The sequence below is a fragment of the Eptesicus fuscus genome, chromosome 17 (assembly GCF_027574615.1).
Source record: "Eptesicus fuscus isolate TK198812 chromosome 17, DD_ASM_mEF_20220401, whole genome shotgun sequence".
NCBI classification, from domain to species: Eukaryota; Metazoa; Chordata; class Mammalia; order Chiroptera; family Vespertilionidae; genus Eptesicus; species Eptesicus fuscus.
The window spans coordinates 49593446-49617184 of NC_072489.1; the positions used below are offsets into that span (position 1 = coordinate 49593446).

At 49.1% G+C, this 23739-nt stretch overlaps 1 protein-coding gene and 1 non-coding gene across 2 annotated transcripts in view; one reads left to right on the plus strand and one right to left on the minus strand.

Moving 5' to 3' along the window:
• RBM20 (RNA binding motif protein 20) overlaps positions 1 to 23739 on the plus strand; it is a 186678-nt gene that overhangs the window by 36990 nt on the left and 125949 nt on the right. The gene's annotated exons all lie outside the window — the stretch shown is intronic.
• LOC114232565 (small nucleolar RNA SNORA36 family) lies at positions 2012 to 2145 on the minus strand. The gene has a single exon (XR_003618637.2). It is a non-coding gene; the product is annotated as a small nucleolar RNA SNORA36 family (small nucleolar RNA).

The following is a 23739-nucleotide window of genomic DNA, read 5'->3' on the forward strand; positions in this document are numbered from 1 at the left end:
AACCAAGAGGTCATAGTTTGATTCCAGGTCAGGGCACATGCCCAGGTTGCGGGCTCCATCCTATCGGGACTTGCAGGAGGCAGCCAGTCAATGATTCTCTCTCATCATGGATGTTTCTCTCTATCCCTCTCCCTTCCTCTGTGAAATAAAAAAAAAATAAAAAAAAATGTTAAAAAAATAAAGACAACATATTCATGGTACAGTAGAAGGCACACTGGGCCTGGAGTCTGAAAGTTCCAGGCTCAGCAATACCACTGACTCCTGGAATGACCCGATTTATGCTACTCAAGGCCCAGAGCACAGATGAGTTCCTGTGGGGCTGCCACTGTGGTCAGAGACAAGGAGATTTCATAGTGGGTAAGTGGGCAGGTTCGGGGTTCAACTCCAGAACACTCCGCTAGGTAGCAGTGTGCACTCCGGCAGGACATTTGCCCTTCTCGAGCCTCAGTTTTCTCATCTATAAAATGGAGCCTCTGTGTCTCATCTGTAAACACTCCTCTCTTCCTCCCAGGGTTGGAGCAGGGATGGAGGCTAAGGTGGTTAGCACAGTACCTGGCACATAGCACGCTGTCATTTTTGTTGTTAAGTTGCTATGGCTTCTGTTATTATAGTTCTTTCAGGTGGGCATGTCATGTGTAACCCCCTGTGTCTTGGTGTCCTACTCATGGTTTTGAAAGTCAAATGTGCTTTGTGAACCCTCAGATGGTCTCCGAGGGCGAGGTGGGAGGACTGAGCAGGTGGATGTAGAGGGCTGGAGGTCTGTCCTGCTTCAGCTTGGCTGTTTCTGAGGGAGGGCTTGGCCACAGTGGGAACGCAGGTCTGTCTTCCTCCGGCCCTGACAGACTGAGGCACATGCACACACACTTCCAGCCAGGCAGACAGGCCGGCCCACAGATGGCCACAGAGTCAGGCATTTGGTGACTGTCATTCACAGCTCCTGCCCTGTCATGCCAGAGGCAGCCGAGAGCACCTCGGACTTTATTTCATCTCTACACGGACCCTGCCCCCTTTCAGCCTCCAATAGGAGGACACCCCTGTTTTAAATGTCTTGAAAACCAATGATACAGACTTTAAAAACAATAGAACCCAGAAACTGTGAGTGGTGGCTTTAGAGGCGGGCACCTGTTGTCATGCAGGCTGCCCGGAGGGAAAGCCATGAGTTTGCTTGGCAAAACCACTGGAATGTTCTTGGTGGGGGCAGAAGCCCGGGAGTGGGTGGTGGGTTTGCTCCCTGGGTGTGTTGCCTCCTTCCCAGCAGATGGGGCTGAAGGAATTTCCTGAGGGAGGAGGGACGGCCCAGCCAGGGAAGGCCCGGGGCTGTCTTCCTGTCCAGATGGCCCATTCATAAAACCCTCCTCCTCCTTCTCCAGATGGCACTGGCCACTGCCCGCTTTTCCCCCACCACAGGGGTTCATTTCTCTCCGAGTGGGGGGTGGGGGGAGCACTGTCAGCTAAAAAGGTGGTAGGAGCCTCCCTCTCGCAGCTCCATCGTGTTTCCACTCACCTGGCTCCCTTGATGGATGGCCTCGGCCTTGCTGGGTTGCATGTTCAGCTGTGAGCCGGGATCTGCCAAGGGTATTTGGCCAGCGCTGGGACTCACCCACAGGGTGAGCCAGCCTGGGCTCCAGGTCACAGCGACGGCTCACCTGGGGGCTGGGAGCGGTGGGTGCCTGGGGGAGGCTGACCCACCTTCCATGGCTCGGCTTGGGGGGACCTTGCTCTTCCCTCCAGCTTGGCCCCCTTAGACTGGGGTGCTCAGTAAGGCTGGGGGGAGACAGGTGTTTCCTGGGGGCCACTTTGCCCAGCTGCCCCTTGCAGGGGAGAGCTTCCCTCCCATTCTCACTTCCTGCTCCCCCTGTGTGCTCCCAGCCTGGCCCCGTTCCCTTTGCTCCTCTCTTCTTTCCACTTCTTTCTCGCAATCTCTGTCTCTGTTCTCTCTGCTCCGGCAAAATTGTAGACGTGATTTGCGTTTTAAAACTCGTGAAAAATCTTTTTTTTTTTTTTTTTGCATTTTTGTAGGCTGGGAGGTAAGTGAATAGAACTATGTTTTCTATCCGGTCATCTCCCCTGGCCTGTGTTTCAATGTCCCAAAGTTTAATGAACAGAACAGGGAAGTTGCCCTGAACTGCACTCAACACTTTGGAAGTAATTCATGAAAAATCTTGACTCCATGTGGCATGTTCTGTTGGGGCAGTTGCTTGATGGGGTAGCTTCCCTCACGGTCCTAGCTGACCACGCAGGGCAGCCACGAGTGAATGATGAGGGGAAACATCTACAGAAGGCATTTCACTCCTTGGTCAGGGCTGCACGAGGAGCTGTGGACAGAACTGTTCCTGTGTCCTGGGAGGCACTATCTCTCTCTGCTGTCAGACCCGTCTCCTCTGCTGTGGGTGGGCTCGAACCTCCCCGGCAGACACTTCTAAGAAAATCCTGGGTCCGCCTATCTCTTAGGACTCGTGTAGGCTTTGAGAGACAGCAGGGGAGCCTTAGACGTCCAAGTATACCCTTCTGTGTAGTACCTGAAGTACAGGGATCCCCATGCTATACTATATTTTTTAAAGGGAGTGTTGGTTAAAGCAAGGAATCCCTTCTGCTAATCCTGTCTGCTGTCAGGTCCTGGGCATGGAGTGTCCGTGATGCTGGACTTATTTTCACAGTTGCCTTTAAGCCCCATAAAGACAAACTTTGAGAGGTGATGCTGGCTTCGACACGGCTGCTGCCGCTCCCTCAGCCTCAGACCCAGCTTAGGGGTTGCATTGCAGTTCTTTCTAGCTTTTTATTTTGAAACTAGAGGCCCGGTGCATGAAATTCATGCACGGGGGTGGGGGGGGGGCAGTTCCCCAGCTGGCCTGCGCCCTCTCGCAGTTCAGGAGCCCTCAAGGGATGTTCCACTGATGGCTTAGGCCTGCTTCCTAAGCCATCAGTTGGACATCCTTAGCACTGCTGCGGAGGCAGGAAAGGCTCCCGCCACCACTGCTGCGTTCTTCAGCCATGAGCCTGGCTTCTGGCTGAGCAGTGCTCCCCCTGTGGGAGTGCACTGACCACCAGGGGGCAGCTCCTGCATTGAACGTCTGCCCCTGGTGGTCAGTGTGTGTCATAGCAACTGGTTATTCCACCAGTGGGCTGAAACTGGCTCTCTGACATCCCCCAAGGGTTCCCAGATTGTAAGAGGGCACAGGCCAGGCTGAGGGACTCCACCAGTGCATGATTGGAGCTGGGGAGGGATGTGGAAGGTTGGCCAGCTAGGGAGGGACTGCAGAAGGGCTTCAGGGTGTGTCCAGCCTGTCTTGCTCAGTCCCGATCGGCTGGACCCCAGCAGTAAGCTAACTTACTGGTTGGAGCGTCTGCCACCTGCTAGTCAATTCATGTCATAGTGACTGGTCGACCAGTTGACTGTCTGCCCCCTGGTGGTCATTGCACATCATAGCAAGCTGTTGAGTGGCCTTAGCATATCATTAGCATATTATGCTTTGATTGGTTGAATGACCAACTGGACGTCCGAACACTTAGCATATTAGGCTTTTATTATATAGAAGCCCAGCACACGAAATCATGCAGCCCCGCCCACCCACTCAGGTCTTTGGCTGTTATAGCATTAGGGCCACTGGGTTTTTATAATATAGATAATTTAGCACAGAGAGTTTCTGTGTGCTTGTCACTCAGCTTCCCCTAGTGTTAACATCCTGCATAACCTCGATACATGTATCAAAACCAAGAAAGGAATATTGGTGCAATGCTAGTCACCAAATACAGATTTTTATTTTTTGGATTTTAGCAGTTATTCCATAAATGTTTCTTTTTCCTATTCCAGGATGCAATCCAGGATCCCACATGACATTTAGTTGTCACATTTTCATAGCCTTGTCCAGTGTATGACAATTCAGTCTTTCCTTGTCTTTCACGAACTTGTCTTTTTTAAAATTCTCACCAGAGGATATTTTTCCCCAGTGATTTTTAGAGAGTGGAAGAGAAGAAAAGAGAAGAGACACCGATGTGAGAGAGACACATTGATCAGTTGCCTACCTCACACTCCCTGACTTGGGGCTGGGGAAAAAACCTGCCACCCAGGTACCTGCCCTTGACTGGGATTCGAACCCTTGACCCTTTGGTGTGCTGGCCGATACTGTACCACTGAGCCACACTGGCCAGGGTGACCTTGACACTTTTGAAGAGTACTGGCCAGTTATTTTTTAAAACATATATTTTATTGATTTTTTACAGAGAAGAAGGGAGAGGGATAGAGAGCTAGAAAAATCAATGAGAGAGAAACATCGATCAGCTGCCTCTTGCACACCTCCTACTGGGGATGTGCCCGAAACCAAGGTACATGCCCTTGACCGGAATCGAACCTGGGACCTTTGAGTCCGCAGGCTGACGCTCTATCCACTGAGCCAAACCAGTTAGGGCTGGCCAGTTATTTTTTAAAACAAAGACCAGTCAACTTTTTCTGTCAAGGGCCAGATAATAAATATTTTCGGCTTTGCAGGCCATATGGTCTCTGTTGCAGCAACTCAGCTTTATGCTGAAGCATGAAAACAACCTTAGACAACATGTAAACGAATGGGTGTGACTATGTTCCAGTATAACTTCACTTATGAAAATAGGCAGAGGTCCAGATTGGCCCTCGAGCTGTAGTCTTGCAACCCCTGCTGTAAAAAGAACATAGATTTCCTCTGATATGTTCTCATGACCAGATTGAACTTATGCATTTTAAAATAAGAGTCCCACAGAAGGGACATGCCATGTCAGTGCATCACTTAATCGCTTGGGTAAGGTGGTATTAACTGTAAAGGTAAAGGTTGATTTTCTCCCCCTGTGGGATTAAGAATATCTCCAGGGAGATCCTGTAAGGTTATGCAAATATCTTGTTTCTCCTGAAACTCCTGCCTGCTAATCTGAGCTCCTCTTGGTGGAGCTTGCCTGCAGCAGTTACTGCTGTGGTTCTGATGCTGAATTTCTGTTTCACTCTTGTCTTCTACATTTATTAACTGGAATTCTCTTCTAAGGAAGAGCTGCTCTTTCTTCCCCGTTAATTTATTTATATCAGTAAAAACTCATAGATATTTTTTTTCAGTTTTTGGATGAGGATATTCCCCATTTTTGAGGTGGCTGCCAAATACCGCCTCTTTTGGACTTTGGTCTCATTTAACACTTGACCACCTTCTAGATTTCATAGTTGGCTTTCGTTTACTTGTGGGCATCCGGTGGCCTCAGACCTAATAGGTCGCTCTTCATTAACTTGTTAATGGAAGAAGGCAGTTATTAGTGTCTTTCAGCCCGAGCACTGGGCAATCTACCACGCAGGTGGCTGAGTTGCAGTGGGAGGTCAGCCTGAGGGCGGTTGGAGCCTGTTGGGTGCTGGGTAATTGGTTTCCACGAATCTTGTTGGGTGGAGGAGGAGTTTGTAGTATTTTCGGGTACATGCCAGGTCAGGTTTGAATTGTGAGTGTCATCTAACACTCACAATTGCTCTTAAGAGCTCCTTTTTTTATTCTGTTTGTTGGGAGATGTTAAGCGTAAAAACCTGGCTTAGGTGCAGAGTTTAAAGTGAATAGAATTTCATTGCTTTTGTAGGCACATTTCTAGATAAAAGTAAAATGTCAACTTAAATGGCTCAATTAGAAAGCCAAACAGGCTTCCAAAATATGAGCCGTTTGATCTCTTTTTAAACACAAAATTAACGTGTTGAGTCAGCTTTCTAAAGTAGGAGAAACTTCTATGACTCCCCATCATTAAAATGATTCCTTTAGTAACCGCATGGAATATTAGGTGAACAGCCAATGAGTGTGACTCTTACATTTTTGTTAGCCCTTTAAATGATTTCAGGAAATGTTCTTTACACAGGGCTTTTTGATGGCGATGGAAGAGAGAAAAATCAGAGCATGTACTGTGACTAAGAACAGGGCTGTATCCCTCACTTTGAAAGATTATTTTAACTAATTCATTTTTGGGGGAAGGGTGAGTAAATTTACTCGGCCTTGAAAGAAATTCATAGAAAGAATTCTCCCAGACTATCAGTTAAGGAAACACATACACACAAACCCGAAAGAATAGAATTATCATTTGCCCAAGACATTGTTAAAGTCAGAAAAAAACGGGGGAGCTTCTGATCTTGCTGTTACAGAATTCACTGACAGACAGAGCCTCATAAATTGCAGCTTAATGTGTACCTTCTTTAGGGTAGAAATGTGTGTGCTACAGAGTCCTTGGAAGTTCAGGCAGGTTCCCACTAGTCACTGAGAAACTGCATTCAAAACTTGGCATGCTTTTTCTACGAACATTTTCATCTCTCCTGAGATGTCAAATTGGATGAGAAGCTGAGCTACTCGTACTTAAAAATAAATTACAAAAGGGAACCACAGACTTTCACTATGTGTTGATTTCACTCTCTTTGCAGCAGCCTAAAAGAGCCCAGGCTCAAGGCCCTGGCTGGGTAGTTCACTTGGTTAAGGCCGTGGTCGGCAAGCTCGCAAGCCACATGCGGCTCTTTGGCCCCTTGAGTGTGGCTCTTCCACAAAATACCACGGCCTGGGCGAGTCTATTTTGAAGAAGTGGCGTTAGAAGAAGTTTAAGTTTAAAAAATTTGGCTCTCAAAAGAAATTTCAATCGTTGTACTGTTGATATTTGGCTCTGTTGACTAATGAGTTTGCCGACCACTGGTTTGGGCATCATCCCAATATATCAAGGTTGTGGTTCGATCCTCGGTCACAGCACATACAGGAAGCAACCAATGAATGTATAAGTAAATGAAACAACAAACGGATGTTTCTCTCTCTCTCTCCTCTCTCTCTCTCTCTCTCTCTCTCTCTCTCTCTCTCCCTCCCACCCTCCCTCCATCTCTCTAAGATAAATAAAAATAATAATAAAGTCCCATGCTTGAGTGAGCTGTAGGTCTCTTGAATCTTAGGGCCACCAAAAGAGTCACTCCACCAATGTAATATGAAGGAGAAAGGTAGAGAACGATTGTGTCGTATCTGGATGATTGTGGTAGATCCTGACATCTTGAGAAGTGAATTTATTCCCAAAGGTCTAGTTTTAGCACAGGTTCCTGGGTCTGCCTCTGGGAAGACCCAGGAACCTGTGCTAAAACTAGACCTTTGGGAATAAATTCACTCCGTTTGTTGGAAATGATGTGAAGACTGGGTTTGCTTGTGTGTAAAAGGAGGCCATTGGACCAGCTGTTGGTTTTGGGGGAAAAAATGTTGTGTGGGCCCTTCCAGTCCTGCCTGGGTTTGTGATCACGTAGGAAGCTCGGCACTTTCCCACGTAACCTTACAGAGTCATTGTCATCATGTCCTTGGCGGGCATTTCATGTAACCGCTGGAGGCCTGGGAGATAAGAGTGGAAAAGAGCCCTGTGCCCTTCTGAGCGGTGGGTGATCTATTTTCGACTTGGAGACTGGTGACAAATTTGTCTTCTGTCAGGTCAAACTCGCAGGACCTTCTTGTTTTCTGTTCTTCTGTTGACAGCTGTGTCCGTGTTCAGAATGGTCATAGGGTAGCTGGAAGATAGCTCTGGCATTTGAACACCTAGATAGGAAAGGGTGGTGGAATGTTTTTTTTCCCTTTGCTATTTTGGGTAGCAAGTCCCTAGTAGTCCATAGTGAGAGGTGAAGAAGTGAGGAGAGCCCTTTGCGGGGGGTGGGCAGGAAAAGACGCCCAGCTTTTGGTGCGGAAGGCACAGAGGGAGAGGTATTTCTACCACTGGTGGGTTTCAGTACCTACAAAGGAATGGCTGGAAGGAGGATGGAAAATAAAGTTTGGATGTGAGCTAGCCTTGGGTGGAGAGAGGGTATGGAGAAGAAAAAGGCACTATTTTTTATTAAATTGCTGTATAAAGTAAATTAACACTCATGCACTGAAAATTGCATTTCTATCATACTTTTATACAATGTAAGATCTTTTTTGTTGTTGTTGTTGTTGTTATTCATCCTTATCAGAGGGTATTTTCCCATTGATCTTTTAGAGAGAGTGGAAGAGAGAGGGAAAGACAGAGTGAACATCCATGTGAGAGAAACACATTGACTGGTTGCCTCCTGCACACGCCTGGACCAGGGCCCGGGCCTGGGAGGAGCCTGCAACCAAGGGACGTGCCCTTGACCACAGTTGAACCTGGGACCCTCTGGTCTGCAGGCTGATGCTCTCTCCCCTGAGCCAAACCAGCTAGGGCAGAAGAGCTTTGTTTTAAAAACACAATGGTGTGGGCTGACCTGATGGGAGAACATTCGAGAGACCCCGTTAGTCCTCAGCAGTGCTTGAGACTGATGTGCCTAGAACTTAGTTTAAGTGCCAGTTCCCAGTGTCTTGCATCCACACATGTTAGCCACTGAGCGTTGACAAGTTCTTTATTGTCCTCACCTGCAAAAGGAAACCAGCGCTACCTGCCTGCCTCACGGGGCTGTCCCGAGTGTCCAAGGGGCGTTGGCAGGGCTGTTTAGATATTTTGTAAAACCTGCCCTGGAAACTAGGGGTGTCGCTCCCAGACTTCACTTTCCTTTATTTACTTATAGTGGCCACTGATTCTTTCCCTCACCCCTCCTTTACCCAAGGCCAGGGCTCCCTCTAAGATTCTGATGAAGGGAAGGGCCTACACACACACACACACACACACACACACACACACACACACACACACACACACTTTAGGGGTTCACACTTTGAAAGCCAGTTGAGAACCTCTGATTTGACTGTGTTTTTTCTTCTATGGGAGTTACATTTCAATCTGAGAGAACCAGGTTTTCATAGATGCCTGGCACTGGGAATTTTCTGCTTGTGTGCCTCTTCCTCCATCATTTACATTTCCAGTGGGAGAAAGCATTAAGCTATGTTCTTTTTAAAAAATATATATTTTTATTGATTTTTTACAGAGAGGAAGGGAGAGGGATAGAGAGTTAGAAACATCGATGAGAGAGAAACATCGATCAGCTGCCTCCTGCACATGCCCTACTGGAGATGTGCCCGCAACCAAGATACATGCCTTGACCAGAATCGAACCTGGGACCTTTGAGTCCGCAGGCCGACACTCTATCCACTGAGCCAACCCGGTTAGGGCTTAAAAAAAAACCATAACAAAAAACAATGAACCCAATCAATGTGGTTTAAATCATTCATGATATATTTATAGCTGAATGATTAGGTTGGTTGATGTGGCAGAACTCTCAGATCGTATTTATGGTCATTGATGGTTTCATGCATTATTAGAGGGAAGTACAGTTACACCAAATTAAACAGACATCTGATCCAGACATCAGTTCAGTAATTTCATGGGAAAAAATAAATCTAAATGAGCAAAAAATGTTGTGGTATTAACTCCAATGTGATGGTATTACAAGTTTTCCCAGTTAATTAGTAACACATTGTAGAACAAATGTTTGAAACAGAAATCTCATGTTTTAGCATTATAAAAAAGAACCCTGCATTAGAAGGCAGGCGAGGGGTCTCCGCTCTCTCACCACCATGCTGTGTGATCTCGGGCAGATCACTTCACCACTCTGGGAACCCAGGAAACAGTACTACGTATCTTAAATGACAGAAGACTCTTGCAGTGTTAACATGTTGTGGCTTTAAATTTAATTCTGTGATGATTGCTGCTTCTGAAAAAAAGTCCTGTTAACATTTAACATAATTCAGAATAGTGGCCAAATTGTACGTGCATAGTTCATCGTATCTTCACCATTCTAACCAGTCCTGGATTAAGAAATGAAATGTTATCAACATTCTAGAAACCCCCCTCCCCCACCCCTTGTTGTCTCTGAATTGAGTGCTACTCCTAAATGTGTGTGTGTGTGTGTGTGTGTGGAGAGAGAGAGAGAGAGAGATATTAAGGTGATAATAATGTTTAGAAATTTGGAAGTCTAACATTAAAAATCAAAAGCTTTATTTATTTGGAATCCTGTTAATCCAGTTCACAACCCCCTATCGACTATTTTGAATTTCTGAATAATTCTGAAAACTGAAAGTTTTTAGCAAAATTATTTTGCAACACAGTCTTACAAAGGGCGGGTGGCTGTTTGTGGTCTCTATTTATCCTACATGGTGTGACGGTTCATGTTCTTGCTAAAGAAATGTCCATATGTTTGATGATAAATGCCGCCCTTGGACCCCAATGGGATTGAATGCACAGCACATGTGCCATGCTTCTTCTTTGAAATCAAAGAGATTCTAAATTCCAAAGCAAATCTGGCCCCAAGGATTTTGGCTGAGGGATTGTGGATTTAAACTACAGCAAATTGTTTATAGGTGGTACTCCCCAACTTTTTTATTGCTCAGATTTACATGATCTTTATCTGAAAAGATAAGCACACACAGTTCTAGTTAACTACCTGGTGCATTATTGGACGTTTTTCTTCTAACCCTACATTAAAAAAAAAACTCACTTCAATTTTGGACTAGTTTTAGATTTAATAAAAAGTTGGGCCCTAGCTGGTTTGGCTCTGTGGATAGAGCATCGGCCTGCGGACCGAAGGGTCCCGGGTTCGATTCCGGTCAAGGGCACATACCCAGGTTTTGGGCTCGATCCCCAGTAGGGGGTATGCAGGAGGCAGCCAATCAGTGATTCTCATCATTGATGTTTCTCTCTCCTTTTCTCTCTGAAATTATATATATATATATATATATATATATATATATATATATATATATGTGTGTGTGTGTGTGTGTGTATTATGTATGTATGTATGTGTGTGTGTGTGTGTGTGTGTTACAAAGTTGCAAAAGTACTACAGAGAGTTCTCATCTACCCTTTACCCAGCTTCCCCTAATGTTACTGCCTTACATTACTAAGGTACATTTGTCAAAACTGAGACATTGACATTGGGTACAACACTATCGTCTAAATTATAGACATTATTCAGACTTCCTCAGTTTTTCACTGATGTCCTTTTTCTGTTCCAGGATCCCACATGGCATTTAGTTGTCATGTTTCCTTGATCTCCTTGTCTGTGATAGTTTCAGTTTTGAGGAATATTGGTCAGGTTGTGACAACACAGATGGACCTTGAAGGCATTATGCTACGTGAAATAAGCCAGACAGAGAAGGACAAATTCTGTATGATCTCACTTAGGCATGGACCAGGGGGATTGAAGGAAGGGGGTCAGAAGGGACACACGTCCAGTTATAAGGCAAGTCAGTCTCAGGGATGTAAGGTACAGCATGGCAACTATGGTCAACACTGCTGTATGGTACATAGGGAAGTTGTTAAGAGAGTAATTCCTAAGAGTTCTCATCGCGGGGTGAAACCATTTTGTCTTTTTTTTTTTATTGTATCTATGTGAGATGGTGGATGTTAACTAAACCTGTTGTGGTAATCATTTCACAATATCTGTAAATCAAACCATCATGCTATATGCCTTAAACTTAAACAGTGATATATGTCAGTTTTTTTCTTGACTCCCCTCCCCACCCCTGCCCAACAATTGGAAATAAAAATAATACTGGTCAGATATTTTTTAGTAGAACTTTCAGGCATTTGTTTGCTTGCTTAAATGATTGTTAGTAAGCTTTTTAAAATTAAACTTCTAATTTTGAAATCATGGTGGATTAACATGCATTGTATAAAATAACACAGAGAGATCCTGCGTATCCTTTACCCAGTTTTCCCCAATGGTAACATCTTGAAATCTGGAGTCCAGTATCACAACCAGGATATTGCCATTGATACAGTCAAGATACAGAGCATTCCCATCACCACAAGGATCCATCATCCGGCCCAACTCTCTTGTTTGTACCTGTTTGTTTCAGTTCATGTTGATTGAGGTCTCCTGTGGGTCAGGCTCTGCTCATGCCCTGGGGGACAGAGGTTAGCTTAGCTTCTGGGAGATAGACATGAACAAGGAGACACATGTGCAGAAGATAGAATGTCAGCTAGTAAGTGCTATGAACTAAAATCAGAAGATTAAGGACTCAGAGAAAGAAGGAAATCCAGAATTCTAGCTTCTCTTGAAAATTGAGAGCTTGGTCACATTGGGCCAGACTTCCCTCTTAGCACAGTAGGTGTTGTTTGTCTCCCCACTCTCTCCCCCTGCCTCCCCCCTCCCCCATTTATTCTGTTGTATTGCATTGATTGACTTTTTTTTTATTTTTTTTTATTTTTTTATTTTTTTATTTTTATTTTTTTTTTAATTTCTTTATTGATTAAGGTGTCACATATTTGTCCTCATCCCCCCATTCCCATCCCACCCCTCTCCCCACACATGCCCCAATCCCCTGTTGAACTTAACCATTGGATAGGCTTATATGCATGCATACAGGTCCTTTGGTTGAACTCTCCCCCTCCCCCCACCCTCCCCCTACCCTCCCGTATCCTCCCTCTGAGGCCCGATAGTCCGATCGATGCCTCCTTGCTTCTGGTTCTGTTCTTGTTCCTCAGTCTATGTTGTTCATCATTTCCTCTAGATGAACGAGATAAAATGTCACTAGATATATACTAATAAGAACTGAATGTGAGACGAGCAATAATATTTATGCTAACAGGCAAATGAATCAATCTGTAGCGAGCTTCCCCCTGGACCAACAGTTCTTTTGAGACCCAATTTCGATGTCCAGTAGTTCCTTATGTGTACATGTCAGCACTGACCCCTCAGCTCTGGATGGTGGACAAATGGTGGTAATGGAGGTCTGACTCCCTCTGGTTTGGTCTCGGCCGATCCCAGGGGCACGGCGTCACCTGGACTAAGGGGCACGTGGCCTCACCCATACCCAAGGGGCGCGTGGTCTCACCCGGGCCTGGGACCCAGCCTCACCCGGATGGATCCAGGGGCGCACGGCCTCACCCGGACCCAGGATCTGGCTTCACCCGTACCCAAGGACACTTGGCCTCTCCCAGACCCAGGGGCACGTGGCCTCACCCGGGCTTAGTTGCACAAGGCCTCACCTGGATCCAGGGACACATGGTCTCTCCCGGACCCAGGGAGGCTTGGCCTCTCCCAGACCCAGGGCCACTTGGGCTCACCCGGGCCTAGGTGCACGAGGCCTCATCCGAATCCAGGGACGCATGGTCTCACCCGGACCCAGGGACGCTTGGCCTCTCCCAGACCCAGGGGCACGTGGCCTCACCCGGGCCTAGGTTCACGAGGCCTCACTCGGATCCAGGGACACATGGTCACACCCAGACCAGGAACGTTTGGCCACTCCCAGACCCAGGGCCACTTGGGCTCACCCGGGCCTAGGTGCACGAGGCCTCATCCGGATCCAGGGACACATGGTCTCACCCGCACCCAGGGACGCTTGGCCTCTCCCAGACCCAGGGCCTCTTGGGCTCACCCGGGCCTAGGTGCACGAGGCCTCATCCGGATCCAGGGACGCATGGTCTCACCCGGACCCAGGAACGCTTGGCCTCTCCCAGACCCAGGGCCACTTGGGCTCACCCGGGCCTAGGTGCACGAGGCCTCACCCGGATCCTGGGACACATGGTCTCACCCGGACCCAGGGATGCTTGGCCTCTCCCAGACCCAGGGCCACTTGGGCTCACCCGGGCCTAGGTGCACGAGGCCTCACCCGGATCCAGGGACACATGGTCTCACCCGGACCCAGTGACGCTTGGCCTCTCCCAGACCCAGGGCCACTTGGGCTCACCCGGGCCTAGGTGCACGAGGCCTCACCCGGATCCAGGGACACATGGTCTCACCCGGACCCAGGGACGCTTGGCCTCTCCCAGACCCAGGGCCACTTGGGCTCACCCGGGCCTAGGTGCACGAGGCCTCACCCGGATCCAGGGACACATGGTCTCACCCGGACCCAGGGACGCTTGGCCTCACCCAGACCCAGGGCCACTTGGGCTCACCCGGGCCTAGGTGCACAAGGCCTCACCCGGATCCAGGGACACATGGTCTCACCCGGACCCAGGGACGCTTGGCCTCTCCCAGACCCAGGGCCACTTGGGCTCACCCGGGCCTAGGTGCACGAGGCCTCACCCGGATCCTGGGACACATGGTCTCACCCGGACCTAGGGACGCTTGGCCTCTCCCAGACCCAGGGCCACTTGGGCTCACCCGGGCCTAGGTGCACGAGGCCTCACCCGGATCCAGGGACACATGGTCTCACCCGGACCCAGGGACGCTTGGCCTCTCCCAGACCCAGGGCCACTTGGGCTCACCCGGGCCTAGGTGCACGAGGCCTCACCCGGATCCTGGGACACATGGTCTCACCCGGACCCAGGGACGCTTGGCCTCTCCCCGACCCAGGGCCACTTGGGCTCACCCGGGCCTAGGTGCACTAGGCCTCATCCGGATCCAGGGACGCATGGTCTCACCCGGACCCAGGGACGCTTGGCCTCTCCCAGACCCAGGGCCACTTGGGCTCACCCGGGCCTAGGTGCACGAGGCCTCACCCGGATCCAGGGACACATGGTCTCACCCGGACCCAGGGACGCTTGGCCTCTCCCAGACCCAGGGCCACTTGGGCTCACCCGGGCCTAGGTGCACAAGGCATCACCCGGATCCAGGGACACATGGTCTCACCCGGACCCAGGGACGCTTGGCCTCTCCCAGACCCAGGGCCACTTGGGCTCACCCGGGCCTAGGTGCACGAGGCCTCATCCGGATCCAGGGACGCATGGTCTCGCCCGGACCCAGGGACACTTGGCCTCTCCCAGACCCAGGGGCACGTGGCCTCACCCGGGCCTAGGTGCACGAGGCCTCACCCGGATCCAGGGACACATGGTCTCGCCCGGACCCAGGGACGCTTGGCCTCTCCCAGACCCAGGGCCACTTGGGCTCACCCGGGCCTAGGTGCACGCAGCCTCACCCGGATCCAGGGACACATGGTCTCGCCTGGACCCAGGGGTGTGTGGGCTCTCCCAGACCCAGGGGCGCTTGGCCTCGCCCGGGCATGGGGTCCAGCGTCATCCGGGTCCAGGGGCACTTGGCCTCACCCGGACCCGGAGTCCGGCCTCACCTGGACCCAGGGGCATGTGGCCTCACCTAGACCCAGGGACGTGAGGCCTCACTTATACCCAGAGGCGTGTGACCACACCCGAGACCAGAGGCGCGCAACCCCGCCCGCACCCGGGTCTCAGCGGGGCCCCGTCTTCCCGATCCCAATTCCTGCCGGTCAATCCCCCCTCAGCAATTCCCCTGGCCATCCTTCCAGAGTTCCAGTATGGCTGCTGCAGAACTCGTCGGGCGGCGGCTCGGCGAAGTTCCGGTGCACCCGGTGCATGGCGGTGGGCCAGTCTGGCGTCGCTGCGTCGGCCCTTGGGTCTGCATAGGTGGCCGGTCGCCGAGCATGCGCACCTGGCCGCTTCCGGGGCGTTGAGATTCTTGACGGACTCAGAGGTCAGCAAGCGCGGAGTCTCCCACCCCATGTCTCATAGGGGCTCGTCTGTCCGTGCTTGGCTGCCAGTGGAGCCGTCCCCTCAGCCGGAGACCGCCGGGGGAACTGCGCCGAGCACGTTCCAGGCCGCTGTTGTATCGCCTGAGCCATAGTTCTTTTGTGTCGCCTGAGCTGTAGTTCTTAAAGTGTGGTCTTTGGGTCACCGGCATCAGCATCATCCCACATACCCCTCTTTTATTCTAGTTGTAGGGCATCTACTCAGCCAGCCCTATGGTGGTCTTGGATGGTGTCTGCTCTGCTCTCTTGTCGTAGTCTCAAAGTTGTTGTGGTAGGCAACAATCAGGCTTCCGCCCTATGCCTCCATCTTGGTCCTCCTTTGTATAGTTAAGTCTTGATTGTTGTTGGTGTCACTGGGGGGGCTCTCTTTGTCTATAAAGGAAGAGTTGCTGTGCAGGAGACACGTTTATGGGCCGGGTCTTGGTGCAGCAAGGCTTTGGCGCTCACTGAATATTCCCGTTGAATGTGTCCCTTATGCACGTGGTTGAAATCTGGTGTCATCTCCCACAGACCACTAGATGCCCTCGTTTCTGGGTCTCCAATGGGGTGTAGATCAGCTACTGCCTTAGGCACTCAGCAAGGATTACAGCAAAAACTGTAGTTTCTTCCTCCTGTCTGAGTGGCCCTGGAGCAGTCCGACTAGAACAGCAGATCATCTGGTCCGCTGCCAGAGGGCAGGCCACCCACATGCATAAGCCGTCGCTTGGGGCGCAGGTGTGTCTGCAAGACTTGCGGGGCGGGTCTTCAAAACGTGCGGGGCGGGTCCCAGGGCGGGGCGGGGCCTCAGGGCGCCAACAGGCCATGGTGCGGCGAGCCTCGATGGCTGTGAGTCTGGTCCTTCTGCCTTCCATGTATCTAAGTCCCCTCGTTCCGCACTCCAGCGCAGCAAACACTGATTGCTGGGCGCACCTCCGCAAGAGTCCCGCCTCTCCCCGCAGGCATCTGGGTCTCCCGGGGTTCGCCAGAAGATGGGTTTCAGGGTGATGGAGAGCTAATCTCCCTTAGGTTTGGAACAAAAGCCCCTTTCCCCCGCCACCAGCCAGACCCACGCACCTCCACACCTCATCCCCTCCGATTTCGCTGGGTGCGAGGCAACAGAACAGCCTTTAACCTCCGCCGCCATCTTTTTCAAACTTCTCAATTTATACTTCTTAATCCCTTCATTTCAGTCAACTCTACTGAAGTCTAGCGCCGCCGGGAGGTGCACGGAAAGGGCGCCCGGGCCTCCGTCCGGTGCGCGGTGCGCGCGTCCCGCGGAACCAGGCGCGCGAGGGCTGCGCGGCTGGGACGGGCGCTGGGCGGCCGCCGAGCTCCAGGCACCGCCATCACCGCGTTCCGGACGTCGCCGCCGCGGCGTCCCCCCAATTTATACTTTTTAATCCCTTGAATTCAGTCAACTCTACTGAAGTCTAGCGCCGCCGGGAGGTGCACGGAGAGGGCGCCCGGGCCTCCGTCCGGTGTGCGGGGCGCGCGGCCCGCGGGACCAGGCGCGCGGGGGCTGCGCGGCGGGGACGGGTGCTGGGAGGCCGCCGGGCTCCGGGCGCCGCCGCTGCGGCGGCGTCCCCAGCGTCCCAGGCCGGGCGGCCGGCGGGGGCGGCGGAGTTGCGACAGTGAGTGAGTTTCCCAGGGGTTCGCCCGGAATGGGGGTCAGTGCAATCGGAGCCGGTGCTCAGCTCACTCCGGAGCCTTTATCTCCTTCCTGCCAGTGAACTCCGGCCAGGTCATCAGCCGCCCCCTCCTCTCCGGTTCCATCCTCCCCGCAGGCGCGTGTGCTCGTGTCTCCGCCCGTTTCTCCATACCTCAGGCTTTTACGGCTTCCCCGACTGTCCCCGTGGCCTTCTCCTTCCCCCCAGCTGTGGGCATTTCAGTCCGCCAGCTCTCCTGTGGTTCTGGACGATGTCCGTTCTGACCTCTAGTTGTATTTTTGAAATTGTTGTGCCCGGCTGCAGGTTAGGTGTTTAACCTATGCCGCCATCTTGGTTTCCTCGCATTGATTGACTTTTGTATGGTGAACCATTCTTGCATTCTGGGAATAAATGCCACTTGGTCACGGTGTACAATTAGCTTAATATGCTGCTGAACTCAGTGTGCCAGGATTTTGTTGATGATTTTGTATCAATATTCATAGGATGTATTGGTCTGTAGTTTTCTTGTAGTGTTTTTGGTATCAGGGTTATGTTAGCCTCATAGAATGAGTTAGGAAATGTTCCCTCCTCATCAGTTTTTTTGGAGAGTTTGAGAACGATTGGGGTTAATTTCTTAAATGTTTGGTAGAATTCACCAGTGAAGTCATCTGAATTTTAAGTCTTTATTGTTGAGATTATTACAGATGTCCCATTTCCCCCCCCCCCCCCCCATTGCCCCCTTCCACCTGGTTCCCGCCCCTCCCCAGGCCTTCACCACCCTATTGTCTATGTCCATAGGTAATGCATATATGCATATACGATCTTCGTTTAATATATTCCTGCCCCTCACCCCTTCCCTCTGAGAATCGTCAGTCTGTTCTATTTCCATGACTCTGATTCTATTTTATTCACCGGTTTATTCTGTTCATTAGATTTCTTATTTGTTTATTTTGATTTTTGGATTCAATTGTTCATAGGTATGTATTTGTTGCCATTTTGTTGTTCATATTTTTCTTTTTCTTCTTCTTCCTCTTCTTAAAGAATACCCTTCAACATTTCATATAATACTGGTTTGGTGGTGATGAACTCCTTTAGCTTTTTCTTGTCTGTGAAGCTCTTTATCTGACCTTCAATTCTAAATGATAGCTTTGCTGAGTAGAGTAACCTTGGTTGTAGGTCCTTGCTATTCATCACTTTGAATATTTCTTGCCACTCCCTTCTGGCCTGCATAGTTTCTGTTAAGAAATCAGCTGACAGTCATATGGACATTCCCTTGAAGGTAACTAACTGCTTTTCTCTTGCTGCTTTTAAGATTATCTCTTTGTCTTTAGCCCTTGGCATTTTAATTATGATGTGTCTTGGTGTGGTCCTCTTTGGGTTCCTCTTGTTTGGGACTCTCTGTGTTTCTTGGACTTGTAAGTCTATTTCTTTCACCAGGTAGGGGAAGTTTTCTGTCATTATTTCTTCAAATACGTTTTCAATATCTTTCTCTTCTTCTGGCACCTCATAATGAGAATGTTGGTAAACTTAAAGTTGTCCCAGAGGCTCCTTACACTATCTTCATAGTTTTGGATTCTTATTTCTTTTTGCTATTCTGATTGGGTGTTTTTTGCTTCCTCATATTTCAAATTGTTGATTTGATTCTTAGAATCCTCTACTCTACTGTTGAATCCCTGTATATTATTCTTTATTTCAGTCAGTGTATGCTTAATTTCTGACTGGTCCTTTTCTTTTCTTTTTTGCATTCTCACTAAGATCCTTGAAAGTCTCACTAAGTCCTTTGGAGATTTCTAGAAGATTTTAAAGTAACCTTATAACTGTGGTTTTGAACTCTATGTCCAGTAGTTTGCTTTCTTCCATTTCTTTCATTTGTGACATGTTTCTTTGTCTCTGCATTTTGACTGCTTCCCAGTGTTTGTTTCTATGTATTGGGTACAGCTGCTATGTCTCCTTGAGTTGATAGAGTAGCCTTGTATAGTAGGTGTTCTATAGGGCCCAGTGGCTCAGCCTCCCCAGTCACCTGAGCTGGGAGCTCTGGGTGCACCCTTTTGTGGGATGTGAGTGCAATCTTGTTGTAGTTGAGACTTGATTGCTGTTGGTGTCACTGGGAGAATTGACTTCCAGGCCAATTGGCTGTGAGGACCAGCTGTGACTACAGTGGAAGAGCTGCTATGCAGGAGACACCCCAGTGGAGCAGGACTTGCTTCAGTGGGGCTTTGGTGCTCACTGAATCTGCCCCTTGAGTGTGTCACTTATGGCTGTGTAGAGCTGTAATCTGGTATGGTCTGACACTGACCACTGGGTACACTGCCTCTTGGGTGTCCAGGAAGATGCAAAGTTAGCCACTGCCTGGGGCCACCCAGCAGGAGCTACAGAGAGATCTGCAGATTCTTTCTCTTTGTATCAGGTTTGGAAGTGCCCAGACAAGGCCCAGCTATGAAGTAAGGCATGCTGGTTCTGGTGCTGGGTCTTGGGCCTTTTATTGATAGGTTTGGGGCTCCCTGACCCAGCTGCAGCTTGTTTGAGAGATTTTAGCCTGAGCAAGGACAGGCCATTAATATGCAAAAACCGCTGCACGAAGCTTGGATGGGGTTGTAAATTGGATGAGGCTGGGTCTTAGGGAATCACCAGGGTAGAGAAAACAGTAATGGTTGCCAGTCAGCCCTGAGACCAGGGAGGTCCCAGCATAGGAACAATGATCCCTGTGAGCATCTCTGTCTGGGAGAAAGCTGTCCCCGAGTTCCTGCCCTGATGCCAGACAATCTGGTTCATCCTCCTTTGTGTCTGTGTTCCCCAGAGCTTAGCCCTAGTGCTGGTGCTCAGAGGAAGCAGGAGCTTCTAAGTTCAGTTCATGGTGCTGGCCTTTTAAGAGGAACAGCTGGGTTTCCAGCAGCATCTGTGTCACTGAGCCCCAATCCACACTGTTTTTTACAGCTTGTAGTTCTTACTGCCCGTAGGGACTTCTTTTCCCAGCTCTGGGAACCTGGGCTGCGGGTCTGGTATGGGTCTGGGACCCCTTGTTCCTCTGGGCAGTCTCCGCAGAGACAATCTCCCTCCCGATTAAAAAAGCGGCCTGGATAGGTGCTGGACCAGCCTGTTCCGTGCTGCCACACCTCCTACCAGTCTCAGTGTGCTTTCTTTTTTACTTCTCTAGTTGTAGGACTTGCATTCAGCCAGCTTTCCAGTGGTTCTGGATGATGGTTGTTCTGTATTTTATTTGTAATTTTGATGTCGTTGTGGGAGGCAGCAAGTATAGGCGTTTACCTATGCCGCCATCTTGGTTCCCTTTCCTTCCCTGGATCTGTTGGGAGGCTTTGAGTAATGATTCAATTTCCTTATTTGTTATAGATTATCTCAGCTTTTCTATTTCTTTATGGGTCACTTTTGGCAAATTGTGTGTTTGGCATTTGCCCATATCAACCATGACCATTTTAAACTGAACTGTTGGCAAAATAGTTACTTTTGTCTATTTGATTTTGATTACCTTTTTGCCTAAGAATGAAACTCTCATTTTAAATGGCATATTATTTCTTTACAAAGTAAAGTATCAAGGAACATGAGGGTTTTGCTTGTTATTTATTATTGATGTATATTCTATTTTTGTCAAATATTTAATGAAATATTTTGCTGCCTGTCTTCTGACCCATTAAAAATGGGAAAGTGTATACAAGATTATCAGGCTACAGTTGCCAAATGGAAGGGGGATTGGTGAGACAGGTGAAAAAGGGGAAGGGATTAAGATGTACAAATTGCCAGTTATAAAAACAGTCATGGGGATATAAAGTACAACATAGGAGACACAGGCAATAATATTGTAATAACCATGTATGGTGTCAGGTGGGTACTAGACATCATGGTGATCATTTTATAAGTTATATAAATGTCTAATCACTATGTTGTATACCTGAAACTAATATATTGTCTGTCAACTGTAATTGAGAAAGTAAAAAGAGGATTATGAGGCTATATAAAAATGTTTTCAACATAGTAGTTACTTACAGTTTAGATAGAGGGATTTTATGGAATTTTGATAAGTTTTCATTATCAACTGACAATTATCCTCACTCTTGTAAAATGATTTTGCTTTTATATGGTCTTTAGTCCATATAATTGGCACAACAGAATGAACTGTATTAGGCTCAAGTTTAAATTTCTCCAGTTTCTTTTCAGCAACTGGTTCAAGAGCCCACAGAAGCAACCCCCATCTCTGTGGTGTGAGGGCTCTGTGACTGCCCCTGACCCCCAGGGTGGGTGTTTTCTGGTGGAGAGTCAGTCATTCAACCGTTCTTTATCGAGCACCTGCCGGGTGCCAAACACTGTCGTAACCATTGATATCCCAGTGATGCAGAATGCAGAAGCACACAAAGCAGACCACTTGCTGTGCCTTGGGAGAACCAAACGAAAAGGCAGCTGCTCCTCAAAAAGGAGATGATTCTGCTGTTCAGACTGTAGAACCTTTCGTCCTGTCCCTATAATGGAGTGACCCAGTCCCAGGCATGGTATTGTCTTGGGCTGCGTTGGTCCTTATGTCGAAGGTGTAAGCAGCCCCCTTTCAGGAGAGGGGGATTGTGATGAAACAGTAGGCAAATTTGGGCTGGGCATTGGAAATCTTTTAAAATTATATGTGAAAGGTGATATTCTCTCTTCAGAGGAAATGATGGCAAAATGGCATCTATCTAATCATCTCCTTATAATAGGCGATTGGACACAAACTTCTAATGCAGGGAGAGACAGACGAGAGAAGAGTTGACGTTTGAATTAATTCTGAGTAGCTCTGCTGGAAGCGAAGAGCTGGTGATGGTTTGGATTAAAATAGTAATTTCCAAGCCGTAGGCCTTTCACCAGCAGCCAACTGGTTCTTACCACAAGCGGGGAACCAGTTCTGTTAGAATGTACCTTAGTATTGCATGTTACTCGGACACCATGAGAAGCTGACTGGTGTGTAACTTGCAAGTTCCTCCAATTTTGAAAAACACTGTCCCCCAAGGAATTGGAGTAAATCTGGCCAGTGGTCTCCTAACGAGTCAGACATGTGTCAGGAAAATTATTCTAACAGAGCATCATGTCCACGGTCAGAGGTTGTGCCTTTACCTCTTGAGTTACATGTTCATTGAGAGGACAGCATTGAACTGTGCAGGTGCTGTCGCTTCAAAGGCCTCTTACGGCTCTCCATACACGATTGAATTTCTTAGGACATCCTTAGATAGCGTGAGATGATATCCCCGGGCGCTGAAATTGTTCACTTTTCCGGCCCCTGCTGAGTTGTGACCGAAAGTCCCCGGCAGTTTAACTGAGGTGCTTTATTCATCTGCAGACTGGAAGCCCAGGATTGGAAATTTAACACGATATAAATAATTAAGTCTCAGCTTCCACAGGTGCAGAGGGCATAAATAATCCAACTGCATGCCGCCCGAGCATTCCATATCGTGGGCCATTTAGATTTAATGCCCAGGCACTCACTCGTAACTGAATATGTCAGAGCGCAGCTCCTGCCCGGGACAGGGGAAGGGTGCTATTTCAGAGCCGTGTGCTCGCCTGTCTGCTGGAGAGCTGCCTCTGCCCTCGGCCTCTTCTGAAGACCCTTTGCTGGCTGGGTCTCCAGGGAAATGCATCTGTCTTCCTGCCCAGTCCTGAGGACCAGAATCTACATCCAACTCTTCTTGTGGTTAAATGAAGGAGGTGATTGATATATGGAAGGGCAACCCAAGAAAATCCCTCATTTCATTGGAGGCATTTGGGGAAAGGGATGATGAGTTCACTGGTGGGGGTGGACCCTGAACACTTTATTCTCAGAGTCAGGCATTTGAACCTGAGCCCATTCGAACACTTGGGAGTGGCTGAAAGGTGGTGTCCTTTTCTGCTTCAGCAGCAGATCCCATGAAGGGCACTCAGTCCATTTTCTGGTGGCCAAAGGTGAAAGAACACAGCTACTCATTCAAATTATGTCTGCATCACTGACATGGCTTCGCACGTGGTCAAGACTGAATACGTTTGCTAAATGAGCAACTGAAAGAACGGATGCATCATGAGGCTTTGTTCAGCTTCCTAGCTGTGGTCTTGTCAGATCTGGTGCCACTCCCGGGGAGGTCCCCGACCAGCTGCATCCGCTGGGAGTTGGTTAGGGATGAAGATCCTCTGGTCCTGTTCCAGACCTGGGTGGGCCCAGGAATCTGTGACAAACCCTCCGGCGATTCTGATGCCCACTGAAGTTTAGCACTACTGGCTTCAACCAGGGATGTGATTTAAGAATCTTATACCTACTTCCAGTCTCCCCAGCTGGTTGCAAGAGAATCCCATCTTAAATCCCTTCATGCACATGTTTCTCCCCTCCCCTAGCTTCTCACTCAGTCCCCTAGCACCGTGGTCGGCAAACTGTGGCTCGCGAGCCACATGTGGCTCTTTGGCCCCTTGAGTGTGGCTCTTCCACAAAATACCACGGCCTGGGCGAGTCTATTTTGATGAAGTGGCATTAGAAGAAGTTTAAGTTTAAAAAATTTGGCTCTCAAAAGAAATTTCAATTGTTGTACTGTTGATATTTGGCTCTGTTGACTAATGAGTTTGCCGACCACTGCCCTAACATTTTTCTTCAGATCTCAGTGTCCAGATTCTCTGCTCAGTCTCTTCTAGGAAAATAGGGATGGGGTGGGGGTGGTGGGTGGAAGGCACCCTTCCATTTGCTGATTGCCAGAGGAGGGTGAGCTGTCATGTCAGACACTTTCTGGATGCCCACCAGGTGCTCCAGTCCCTGTCCCCAGGACCTCAGCGCTCCGAGGGAGGCAGACAGGGAG